This window comes from Corvus brachyrhynchos, unplaced genomic scaffold (genome assembly GCF_000691975.1).
Source record: "Corvus brachyrhynchos isolate BGI_N302 unplaced genomic scaffold, ASM69197v1 scaffold17, whole genome shotgun sequence".
NCBI lineage: Eukaryota > Metazoa > Chordata > Aves > Passeriformes > Corvidae > Corvus > Corvus brachyrhynchos.
Window position 1 is genome coordinate 13,803,888 of NW_008240046.1, and position 13,900 is coordinate 13,817,787.

The 13,900-nt window shown below is 34.2% G+C and overlaps 1 protein-coding gene across 1 annotated transcript in view; it reads right to left on the reverse strand.

Moving 5' to 3' along the window:
* TENM3 (teneurin transmembrane protein 3) overlaps positions 1–13,900 on the reverse strand; it is a 1,268,339-nt gene that overhangs the window by 476,550 nt on the left and 777,889 nt on the right. The window lies entirely within an intron of this gene.

Sequence of the window (13,900 nt, forward strand, 5' to 3'; positions counted from 1 at the left end):
CAACTCCACCAAATTTAAAACCCACAAAACCCCCCCCCAAAAACCAATAGTGCCTCACATCTCTTGCAGTCTGAAAATTGATGTTAAGGAAATAGGTGACACTAGAAAGTAGAGTGAATAGAAATTAAAGGATCAAAATGAAGAGAATTCAGTTTTAGTACTCCTTGTTTATTTTCTATGCAATTTTGTAACTGTCCAGGTCCCAAGTATATTTCATGTAATCATAGAATGGTTTGGGTTGGAAGGAATCTCAAAGATCATCTAGGTCCAACCCCTCATTCACTAGACGCCACTCACTAGATTGAGTTGCTCAGGGCACCATCCAACCTGGCCTTGAACACATCCTTCCTGATCATGATGATTTTTAAAGATATTCTCTTTTCCTCTCATAAAGAACAAGCAAATAAAGATTACTTATTTCAATTGCATAGCATTGCAGTGTCAGGGTAGCAATTCTACATCATTGCAATTTACCATTTCTCAACTCAACATTACTAATTAAGGGTACTTTGAAAGGTCCATTGTTACTGTACTGTGACCTCCATTATTAAAAAGGGTTTTGGGGATTTCTCTGGGAACGTGTAATTCAAGAGTTCTCCCTAACAAGCTGTTATATCAGGGACAGCTATTTGTTTGAAACAACAGATGTGAATGGTACACAGAAGAAGAATGAGTGAAATGGTGTCAATACACACAACACAATCTATGTGGGAATAAACACCCCTTTCTATACATTCAAAATTCTAAATTCTGCTTCAAAAAAAGAATATGGGACTCATTGTGAATAGGTCTCTGAAAGCCCCAGTTTGCAATCCCAGAAAAAAAGCAGCATTAGAACATTGGAAGTTATTAGGGGCAAAAAAAAAAAAAAAAACAACCCAAACAACCAAAAAACAGAGCAGGAAACTTTTTTTAACATGATAAACCCATGCACTGTATCTTCATGTTTAATGCTGAATTTCTGATCACTATATCTCAAAAAAAAAAAAAAAGAACATAAGGTCTAGGAAAGAGGCAAAAAAAGCAGGAAGAATATAGAGGGGTTTTGAAGTCATTCCATATTAGAATATGGTGGAATGAACCAGAGTTCATCAGCTTGAAAAAGAGATAATTGAAGAAGGACATAAAGATATATAGGGACCCCTCATTACTATGATGTTAGAATAGGGAGCTTTCAATTCTAATACTACAAGAGAGGTTCTCACAAGCAAACACAATGGTTTCCCAAAGAAAAAACATAATTAAATTGTGCAAGTCAGCATCACAAGATGACACACTGCAAAATCATGAATAATTCATACGGTCTAGTGGACTCATTAATAACTATTGAACATGACCCGAGCCTGACCTCTGACATAAGACGACTTCAAGCCATGCCTGCCAAGTGGTGGGAGGGTACGCACAGGGAAGAATTGCCTGGAAAACTTATTGTACTCTTTCTTGTTCTACCCAATGTGTTTGCATCTTATGCATCAAAAGTAAAACATGCTGGACTAACCTGACCCTCTCTTTGATAAAATACATGTTTTCTTTCTGGAAATAGGAAATATAGTAGCCCTCATTCATCACCATTAGTAAACTGATAGGATGCTAGAATGCCGCATTAACTAAGCTCACTGTAATAGAGGTTAGATAGGTAAGGAATTGTCTGAAGGCAAGATAGCTGAAGGACGTGGTGAAAGCCAGACATGGGTAAGTTTCTCAGAGCCTGATTTTTCAGTTATGTGATTTAATATTTTCATTAGTGGTCTTCCTAGGAAAAAGAGTAGGAGCATGCTGATGACATTTATTGATGACACAACGTAAGCAGAGGTGCTCCAATACAGAAGATGGACTGTTAGATACAGGAAAGAGTTGATGACCTTGAAGACTGGCGTAATAGAAATAGGAAGAAGTTTAACAGTAAGTAACTCAGGATTATATATAAACGGTTTTTCTTTTCGGAACTGGAAGCTTAACACCTGGAAACATCTGAGAAGAACCAGTTATAATAGTTGATTTGAAGACAACCATGCACCTTGACGTAACACAGTAAAAGCTAATAAAACAGTATAGGCTAATAAATTCTCAATATTTTTGACTTATGCTTTCCAGCCTCTGTTTTATCCTGAAATTTCCGTAGTTTGATTTATTCAGATTTCCTAATTTTAAAATGCAAAATAACCATCTTGAATGCCATCAATAAGCCAGTAACTCTTTGCTCATATAAGCAGCCTACAAATCTGAGAAATATTTGTTAGATTCTACAAGACTTCCATCACTGAAAAAAGTATTTTTCAATACTGAAAAGCTAAAGACAAGACAGATCTTATGAATGTATAAAAAATGCTGATCTTTTAAAGATAAATCTGAATGTCATATAGAAAATAATTTACCATCTGGAATACTTATGGCTCCTTATGCCATTTGACTTGGAATGCTTTTGCTCTCATAAGGAAATCCCAAGACTTATTTTCTAACGCTAATTTATTTTTCAATGTCATCACTTTCAATTGTCAATTGACAATAAAGGTATGACAAGTGATTTTATTCAATAAATATTAGATGCAGAAGAAATCTAAATGAATTACAAATCACATCACTGAGAGGCAGACGACATAAAATTGGTACGTCCTTTGCATGTTACTTACAGTTTGTGAAAGTTCCCCCAAAACTTTTTGCAAGAACTATGGAGGGCTCAGGTGCTACTCTCAAGTAATCTGATATATATCATGGAATTGGCTGGTCTTATACTCTTACCTATGCAACTTCTACTGATAGTGGCTTTGGAAAGACATTTCTGCAAAATCAGATACCAAATTCAGCACAGCAAAAGTCAGAACTGAACACTTAAATTTACTGACGGAAGCTCAGCTCCTTCCTCCAATAGTGTTGTGTCTGGAGTTTAGCTTTTGGACCAGAAAGTGACTAAGCCCTGAATGTTAGCAAAAAACCCCAAGAACAAGCTAAAACTTTCTAGTTCTCAGGGCTGTAATGAATTAAATTTTCAAGGAAGTTTGTTATAAACAACATTGAATGTTCCTACGAGACAGGTCTCCTTTCAAAGTTGCCTTAAAAGTAAAGATTTAATAAAGTTTCAAACATTTGTCCAAAAAAATCCAGACACCTTCATTTCTTTGGCTTATTGTAATATATAATAATAGACAAATTCATGCCTTTATCTTATCTTCTAAGAGAAAGAATTGTACATTTGTTCACAATACCCTGGCACTACCTCAGACTTTAACTGAATTTTTCAAGTTGAACTGTCAGTCTTACACTTAGGGTTTTGGGGTTATTTTATTAATTTTTTTCTTCTTATCCATTGTTACAAAAAAATTAGTTATATTGAAAAATATCCTATATGCAGAATTTCAAAAGTGCATGTATTATAGAGCTTAATATCAGATTTTTACAGTGTAATGAAAACATATTTACACACATGTACACAGAAAATCATGCACAATACATCGGATGATTTTATCCTGACTTACTCTAATTTAACTTATAAGCCTTTTTCACCTTCAGTTTAGCAATGTTTCAACTTCAATTTCATTTGAAGGAAAGGACTTCAGCCATTAAAATTACCAATTGAAGTTCTGTTGATTTTTGTTATTAACATAAGAGTATGAAATGTGTCTCTGATTCAACATTTATGTCTTGTTATGTTGGTCAACAAGTTACTGAGTATTCGCAATAAAATGAATTTTTTTTTCTCCAAGAAAGAGACAAATTTTCCTAGTAAAGTTCAACTCAGGATAGCAACACAAAAAACACATTCTGAAAAGTCATATGTAGGATAGGTTTGTAATTCAGTAGTCTGAAACCGAATCAACTTCTTTCCTGTAGCAGAAGGTATAGACTAAATGAAAGAAAATATTCTGGATGAACTATGAATAATTAGTCAATGTGATGTAATGCAAACTTACCAATACATTACTACAATAGGGATCAAAAAAAAAAAAAATACTCTTTTAGATTTGCTTCCTACAAATACTTTAGCTACCCAGAATTCTTTACAATCACTTTGAACATAATTTCATTCCATGACTATAAAATAATTTGGGACTTTTTATATAAACTTGATATCCTGATGAATAACTGATAAACTACTCTAAAAATAGGTAACATTCTACGGCATCCTTAAATAAAATGCTTGAGAATGAGAAGTGAGATCAAGTTATTTTAATGGTATCCAAAGTGAAGTTGAAGATCCTTATTTTCAATTGAATCATCTAATCAGGGATTGATTCTTCAGTGCTTACTATTTATTCATCACTAAATTCTGTGCTTTTCTGAGGAATTGCTATCAAAAGGAAAGTTTTAATATCTGAAGAAGCCCAGACACCTTTAAAACTCTTTAAAGTAATGCAGGGCTATTTTCACTGTCATAAATTTGTATGTAATCCTACTCTGAGCACTATTTATAGTTTAGTGATTCTTAGACTGTGCAGTGATGCTGGTTTAAAATTGAACTATGAATCCAGTAACATAAATTAGACATAAATTTGTCTTTTGTGTGTTGCAAAATATTTATATTGAACCTTAAATATATTTGGAAAAGCAAGAAGCAAATCACAGTCTAATCTGCTAATAATGTGCTAAGGGTTTGCCTTCTCACATTTTGTATAAGAAAACTTACAGAATAAAAGAATAGCCCTACAGGAATGCGAAAACACTGGACATACCTTGGCAAACTTTATCAGAACAATGAAGAATATTTCTGAAGACAATAGAGTGAGGAAGAGTCTCTGTTAAACTTCACACATGCAGACTGCAGGCAGATTAGCAATGACACACCAGAAACTCAATTAAACAGTCAGTAGAGTGATTTATATATCTCCAGAGGTAATTCCAAAGACCTAGATTAGGAGCTTCCCTCTTGCCATCAGTTACACAGGTTCCCCCAATTACATCATGTGTAAGCACTTAACTTTGTATTTAAATTAGAAAGCTGAACCTAGATCTTAAAGTCAGACAACTATCTCTGGATGACACCCTTGCATTTTGTTCTTAACATTGCTTGAAAACTCTTTTTTGAAATTATTTCACCAATATTCTATTGCTTGGATGGGAGAGTCACAAGTAACTGTTCAAGGAAGTAATTAATTTGTTATTATTGTTATGAAGAGCAAACTTCCTTGTTACAGCACAGCTTAAGATGTCATTCTGTCTTATTTAATTACCATTTAATCAGCCAAAGTACAATTGCTTTACATTTCTAAAGAACCCCAAACATTTTAGCATTCAGTAAGTTTGTATCTGACAAACGAAGAGAGAAAGTATGAACTGGGAAAATCTAAGTGCAGGATTCTAGCTAGTAGTTTCTTAAAGATATTCAATGAATAAAGTTTAATATCCATAGTCAGGAAAAGAAAAAGAAAAGAACCAACCAACTTTCCCCCTTCCCCCCTCCCCAATAAAACCTTATCAACATGCCTATTAAGACAATGAGAAAAAAACTAATTAAAGTAAATTAGCTTAATGTGCACAGCCTGGATAAAGACAGATCACTTTTAAAAATCCAAGAAGATAATGGTACCCATTTGGGATATGTTTTTGGCATTTTTCATATAAATTGGACAGTTTTAGAGGATAAATATGGTTAGAGAAGTCCTTACAGGCAATTATGTCTTTACAGTGCTGGTGGCTGACATCATAAAAGTATAATTTTAATTGCTATTAATTGTGTTAAGTCTACTTTTATTGAATACTTAATGCCATCTCTGACAGTTGTTGTAATTTATGTACTTTAATGAAACTTCTTAGTAGAAGTTTGGACTTCGAGGGTCATTTCCACTATGTTCAAAATAAAGCATTTTATCAGCTAGGGAAGTGCAGGTTATTAAGACACTGATTTTTGCCATCTCAAAATTTGTTCACTTTCATTAGCCTTATATGGATATCTAGAAAACCAATTTCTGTCTCCGGTTTTAAATGTATCAGAATTTACTAAATATTATTATAAGAAACTGTTATGGCACAATTTTCCCATATGAAGCAACCTCTCTGTTTAATGTGGAAATTGACTTTAGAGAAGCTGATAAACAACTAAATGACACCAATTCACATTAATATTTTGCCATTTGGGAATACAGAATGGGTAAAAAATAGAACCTTGAAATCTCTTTGGCATTCAACTACAAGACCACCCATGACTTTAACTAAATAGTGTTATCTGCTGGAAGAGTTTGACCCAAAGATTCATAAGCAGATAAAATAGCAGAAGAAATGCAAAATGAAGATTAACCAAAGAAGTATTTAACAATATAATATTGTGCAATGCAGAGAAAAAAATGTTACTCACTTTACACTTCTGTACTAAAATTCACATTGCTCTGCTGCCAATAGTTGTAGGTCTTCACTGCTACTGTGATTAGCATTATTAAATTATGAGAAATTAATTTATCTCTATCAGTGCTAGTTTCAATATTTGTGAATTAGTAATTGACCCAGTAGCACTAATGAGACAATATATCTATTGTGGCTCTTCTATCTGTTAACATGCCTATTTAAATTAGAGCATCATTATATACAAAATAAATTATTGAGTTGGGTAGGAATGTATCTCAAAGAATTTCTAGACTCTTTGGAAATCCAAGCCTGATGTGAGGAATGTGCAAGGCTTACTTAAGAGAACAGACTACCAAAAAACAATAAAAAAGGAAAATTAGACAAAATATACCTTTTTTTTTTTTTTTTTGGCTCAGCTATCGGAGGACATTACAATTAAGGTGATGCTCACTAATGGATTTTGTAGCACAGGGTTTTAAGTAACTGTGGAGTGAGATTTCTGTGTGTTGATCCTAAAGAAATAGCATAGTCAAATACAGCTGCTGGCTACTTACCATCACATTCACTTGGCTATCTTTGAATCACATAAATCAAGTCAAGAAGTCTTACAGTTAGGTTTTTGCAGTCCTGTAGGTGAGGTTACTGTCTGGCAATTTGGTCCTTATTGCAAAATTATGTGAAATTCTTACAGTAAATTTTTAAACATCTAAGGAATGGATATCTGTTTCTCCGGTTAAAAGAAGTGTCACCAAAATACAATAAACCAGAAAATGTCAGAAAATTGGAAAGCCAAAACCAGCTAAAGGTTGTAATGTTTTTACCTTAAAACCAGATGAAATTTATATTATTTTAAAATTAAAAATTGAAAGTATTTTAAAGCTCATTACAATATTGGTAACAGATAACTTGAAGATTAGAATCTTTGTAGATATAAAAAACATTCTGCATTTTTCATGACCTATGGGTCATTGCTTTATAGATGTATCTCACTACAAAATACGTGTACCTGAGAGCTGTAATACAACTTAGAGCAGAGTGGGCTCTAAGATTTGCATGAAACCAGAATTTTGATAATGTAAAAAATCTAGTTCCAGGAATACTCAGTTTTAAGATGACTCTTAATAGAAAAAGGTTATTTATGTTTTTCAGTAAGAATTTTTATTTCTTTATGAGTTATTTAATGATTCATATGTTACATTTGCATTCAAAGTATTTAAGTCCAAATTCATCTAGGACACCAGTTAGTTTTACTTTTTAGTCCATATCCAATTACATTTTTACCTGACCACACAGATACCCCCAGGTCAACACAGATTTCCTATTCCTGAACTGCTTTGTTAGTATTAGTTATGGCAGTTTTCTTCATGCTAGCAAAATGAACATTAATGTAGGATAAGACTGTGTTTCTGCAATACATAAGGAACAGACATTTAATAAACAGATTTTATTTTGCTTCAAATGCTTTTATGTTATTTGAGCAGAAGTTTTATTTGAACAAAGTCTTATTTCTCAAAACAACATTAACCAAATTTGCTAGAAATGGAGCAGACTGTCTATTACTAAGCCTCCTCTTCCCTGCCTCCAAGAACATTTCCATCATTATGTCTCTTCTTTATTCCTTTTTCAGCCTCTACTGTATTTTCCTTTTTTTTTCCCCCTCAAACTCTCTCTCAGTAATGTACCTATTAGTATATTTTCCATTTAATACCTGCACATTTATTTACTATTTATCAAGTGTTTTTATGAACCATCCCCTTTTCTATCAAGCAGTCTTTCAAAAAAGAGCCTATTAGGCTTCTTAGGTAATACTTATTGTAAGTAAATGCTTAATGTAAGTAAATGCTTATCTAAGTAATTATTTTTATATTATAAATAGCAGAAACTACAGTATTTTCCTGTAAATTATCAGAATTGAAGTCTCCATTGATTCTAACAAGTTTTATACCATTTTTGTTGTTTGCACTTACATCACATTTAGCCCAGATGATAGAATTAAAAAGATAATATATTTCTAAAAAATTTTATTTCATTAAATATTGCAGGCAGAAAATGAGACGTGAAAAAATCTGTGTTAATCAGCATCAAGTTTTTGTCTTGGAAAATATAAATCCAAGGACTTACAGTACAAAGTTGCTCCTACTGCACACGTTCCGGAAACCACTTTTCCATTTTAAGCTCTTTGAGATTTTAATTTTTATCTTTCAGTTTCTGTGTGGGACTAATGTGGGCAGAATTATGAGAAGGAAACAAGATGCATGGGAAGATGACAGATGAATTTCCTTCTGCAGTCTGAATAAATTAATTAGGTTTTGATTGACTATATGGATCACAGTTCACCTTCTCTTCTCATATCTATCCCCAGAAAATGTCCTCAACAAAACTAATATATGCTACCCCCAGCACCTAAAAAATCTCATAATATATCCAGGATTTATGTTAACAGGAAGGACAAAACTAAGAGGTGAAAGAAATGTATACAGATAATAGCCTTGCAATCAAGTTCTAGAAGTAGGTATTTAGAAAAAACTATTGCCAAGCTGTAACATTTATTCTATTTAATTTCTCCCTGGGAATATTCCATCTTTTATTACAAAGGATTGGAGGCAGATAAATGCAAATTTTGATCTCCTAGTTCAATTAACCTCTCAATTATATTGCTAATTTAAGAATAACTTGACTGAATCAAATGGAATTATATTAAAATAGATGTAATTGGAAGAAGAACCAAATACTGTATTTGTAACAGCCACAGTAAAAGCCAATAAATTCATGTCAAGGTCACAAATATTACTGCTGAAAGTCATAAAAGTGGAATGATCTTTCTCAGCCATAGGGTTTTGTGTATTTCATGGTCTTTATTGGAAAAAAATGTAGGTAAACAATCAGGTAACCTTTACATACAAGAGAAGACAAAGGACAAGGATGAAGGAGAGCATGAGGGAAAAACTTTCTCTAAGGGACTTGACAGAATGGGAATGGCAGAAGGGAACTGGTGGAAGATCAAAACAGAGTTCAGAAAAGTGAGAAAGGATTAAATGGAGTCCAAGACACTGTGAGGATGACAGAAACATGAAGGGGATGAGAGTGAGGACTGGCCACAAGTAGTACTTTAGTGGCAGTAAAAATGTACCAGTGACAAAACCATAAAACATGACAGAAAAGGAATTAATAAAAATATGTGGGTCTGTTGATCTTAAAGGTCTGTCTGAAACACAGGAAACAGGAAAGAAAGAGGAGCTCAGGAATGACGAAGTCTATATCTGAGGTGCATTAAAGCAGTGGGGTACTATTCCCTTCTTAACATACTTCACTGAGTTTTTGATTTCTAGGATATACAGGATGAGACAGTGGAATGCAGAGAAAAGTTCCTTATATAGAGATATTCACTGCAATACAGCTATGTCTTCATTTTTCAGATGGAGAAGGAAATAGAGCAGATTTTCAGGAAGGTATCTTGATCCCAGGGGATGCTGATCAACAGACAAAGAGAGGTATGTTGGAAACAAACCACCTAAATCCACTCAAATGTCTAACTTAAAGTATAATTGCTCCCTTTATACTCTACTCTCACCCTTTTTTTTATTTAATCAATTGCCAAGAAAGGTTTGACTTTTATTTGAACTGAGATTATTACATTAAAGTACTTGTGCTCGTTTGCAGACAGACTAGTTACAGCTGCATGGTGCAAAATGAGGTCCCACTTCCTTGCCTGTGCTCTCCAGTTACCTCCCACAGACCTCACAGGTCCCAGACCTGTGGGGCCCCCAGGTTTACCTGCATATGGACACAAGGTATTAAGAACAACACATAGGACATCCTGCAGATTCTGCATATGGTGCAGCGAGAGGAATGGACATGGAGCAGTGCTGCTGGCTCCCCCCTCTTGACAGCTCTGGGGTGGTGTTAGATTACATTGCCAGTGTGAAGGGAATATGAGTCTCTGAGAAAAATCCTGAAGGTGTGCTGATCATCAGTCTTTCAGTAAGTAAGCCCAAATCTTGATAATTCTGTAAAGAGCAGATTTTACTTATCTTTTTACTTTATTTTTTAACTGAACAATCACTAGATTACTCAGTCTCCACATGACAAAATAATCAAAGAAGACTTATTCAATATTAGGCAGTAAAAATAAAAATTAGAAGAAACATTGAAACCCATCATGTTTCCTCTTTCTTCCATTTAAACTCTCTAGGAAGCAGAAAAATCTCAGCTTTGTTCTTTGTCCATTCTTGAAAAGCCTGTCAAAGAATAGAGCTGAATCTTCAAAAACATTAAGATAAACATCCATAATAATGGTAATAAAAGCATGCTGTCATGTATCTTCTGTGAAGCATAAAAGTTTAGTACATTATTTAAATGCTTGTTTATTGCTTTAGAGATGTCATTTCTTGATTTTGCAATATTCAAAGCATTTCAATTTTTATAATTTTTTATTTGCAAAGTTTTTCTCTCATAATCTTTTTATTTTCAAGACATGAAAGTGCAACTACTAGTTGGCAAGTTGCTGCTAACAGAGGGATTACTTAGAAGAGAAAAAGAAGTAGTGTTCATGCTTCTAGGACTGACACCTATAACTGAGGCTGTCCAGAGGGTAGAAATTTGCCTTCCAATATGCCCAGCTCCCAGAAAGGTTTGGAGCAGAATAAGAAGGGTCACATGCCAAAGGACAAAACCCCCAGCTGGTGCGTGTTACTTGGCAGCCCTGATCCCAGCACAGCCATTCTGTTTCTCCTGCTTTCAGCAGCTGCCTTGGGACTGCAGCGCCCTGCTCTGCGCTCCTCACATATTCAGAAACCTGATAGATACACAGCTGTTGCCATCAAAAGTAAAATTCATCCTGGGCTGTGTGCCAGCATAAGGACTATGGCATTACTAAAGACCCACTAAAACCTTCAAAGGCTTGCGCAACACTTAAGACCTTGTAGCATTTGGCTGAGACAGGCTGTAAGTGCAGCACTGGAACCAAATTATTTCTTCTAAAACTAGTGAATGTCAGAAAGGAAAGATTTTAAGATGGTTTTATTTAATCAAGCTTACATATTTCAGGGAAAGCAATTGCTTTACTTTTATTGATAATAAAAGACCTTTCAAAGTTTTCATTTCAGTGCCATGAGTATACAATACAGTGTCAGTGTACTTGCTTTATTTCTGAATTGTTAGCAGACAATGATAAAGTATTTGGAAGTTCACCTATTTTCCATCCAAAAATGGAACAACCCACAAGACCTTAGCTATGTGTATGTATGAAGGGAGAACAGTCAGAAAACAATGGGATAGAAAAAACCCTTATCTCCACCTTGAAGTGATAATTTATATACTGTACATGTAGGTCAGCCTTTTATGCTATAATTATTACCAGAAAATCTGGTAGAAGTCCAGTAGTGTGCTCTGCTAACAGGTAACCATACAGAACAGCTGTGTCCTGCCAACAAATTTTTTAACATCTTACACATTCTGTGTTTCAGTTTTCTGGTTTGCTAAATGGGAGCAGCAGTGCCAATGCATCCTTAATAAAGGGTTTGCTATATACAGATAAAGAGCAATCTGCATACTGAGTATTGGTTGGCACCTGGTCAGTAGCAGATATATGGGTCTTCAAAACTCCCATGGTCCATGAAACAAAAATTCTATTCAGAATATTGTTAGAAGAATAGGGTTGATACTGACAAATGTCTATCAGGTGGCAGCCTGCTGTCTGGTTCAGACAAAATTCTGTTTTGACATTGCAGCAAGGTGTAAGAGTGGAACTATGCTGGAATCACTCAGGCAATTCTGATAAACTGCATGAAAGACAAAGAATATTTAGTCTGTTTTTAAATGAGGTCTCGCAGTTAAGAACTCAAATGCTATTGTTTTCCAGGAGTTTTTTATAGGATGCTATTATCCTGCTCCTAGTTACTACAACCTATCATTTCAGTTTTATGATATATATTTTCTTTTATTCATTAAAAACATTGGCTACTTTGAAAAACACAATGTGGAGGAATTTACATTTCCCTTTTTCCTTGTATTTCTTTCTTCTGTGTTATAAATGTGACTATTTTTTTGATTTATTGTGTGCTCATAAATCAATACATCTGTGCAGTAATAAAAATAACTTATTGTAATGGTAACAGCTCCAAAGGACTCCTGACTATGAGTGGCATTTTACTTAATTCAGATCTATGTTCCATTCCCCAACTAATGGCACACTGTGGGTTATAAAGTGATTAAAATTGTTGTCAAACTGGCCTCCTGGAAAGAGGGAGCCCAAATTCTTTTCCTGCAGTTGGTAGATCTGAGGATCTATATTTGACTTTTAGAGTTGGAAAGCAAAGAAAAGCTGGTGTAGAAATAAGCCAGGGAATGATGGAAAAATGGCTTTTTTTCTTTCTCCAATGCCTCTAGTAAGCATGTTTAAGTAAACAACAAAAACAAAGAAGGAGTCAGTATTGCAGTTTTTTGAAGGTTAATGGAAATACAAAGAGATTTGCCTACAACTACACAGGAAAACATTAGAAGAGGTAGGAGTATAACTGATCTTTTGAGTCAAGTCTCTAGTGTCTTTATTACTGTATTTCTAGCTTTGGTTTCTTAAGGGTCATTGGATTTCTTTCTTATTTTTTAAAATTTATGTTTACTCTTTTCAGTATTGCTGAAATTTCTCTTTATAATATTCCCGAGAGCTATGCAGACAATATATAGTACTACTATCTGTTTGAACTTCAGCACTTTTATGTCCCCTCACAAACATCATATTTCTTTGATAATGAAGGGAAATTATTAGGAATACTGGACTGATATATTAATTGAAGATTCAAAAAAAGAAGATGAAGTTGATTACTCTTTGTCATAGCTTTTTCTAAGGCTAAAAAATGTCTAAATAAATGACAGTTTGGAATCACACTGCAGCTGATTCTCAGTTTGCTATGCTGGTGCATAAAAGAACTGCCACACAGTTGTTAATTCTAGATAGTGTTACTGTGTATCAGAAATCTCTAAAACTCCATAGACATTTTTCAGAGAAACTGTAATCTATGCAAGTTGTGGTGAAAGGGAAAGGGAAAGGCTTGCTGTCAGTTATGGCTTTTTGGCTTTTAGTATTTTAAAAGAAAGAGATCTAAACATCTGTGGTCAATTAGAAAAAAAACTTTTTTCAGAGAGAAGCAACACCCATGGGTCCTGCAATACCGCCAACGCTACATCTTTGGGTTTCTGTGTGTTGAAGTATCAGCATATGTTGAGTGTAACAAAAAATATACAGATAAGAGCTTCAATGACCTATTGTATGTTTATGTTTCAGCATCACAATTCCTCTCTTATCTCCCTACAAATCTGGATCAAGATATAACTTTAACCCATCAAATTTCATTTTACCCACCTGTAACGTCATCTTTTTCTCTGCAGCAAAATGTTTTATACACACTCAGCAATCATGGTAAAAAGAAAACAAAACTCCTGGATACCACCTTAAAACCTAAGTTCCCTAAGGCTTAACCTCAGATATGATATATCTGTTTAACATCAAGCAATTTTTAAAACTATCCTTGGGACTCCCCCCTTCCCATCACAGCTTTCTCCATGACTCATAGAGAAGGTTCTCTTTGTATCTGCTCATATAATGAACCTTTTGAAGTTCAGATGTTTC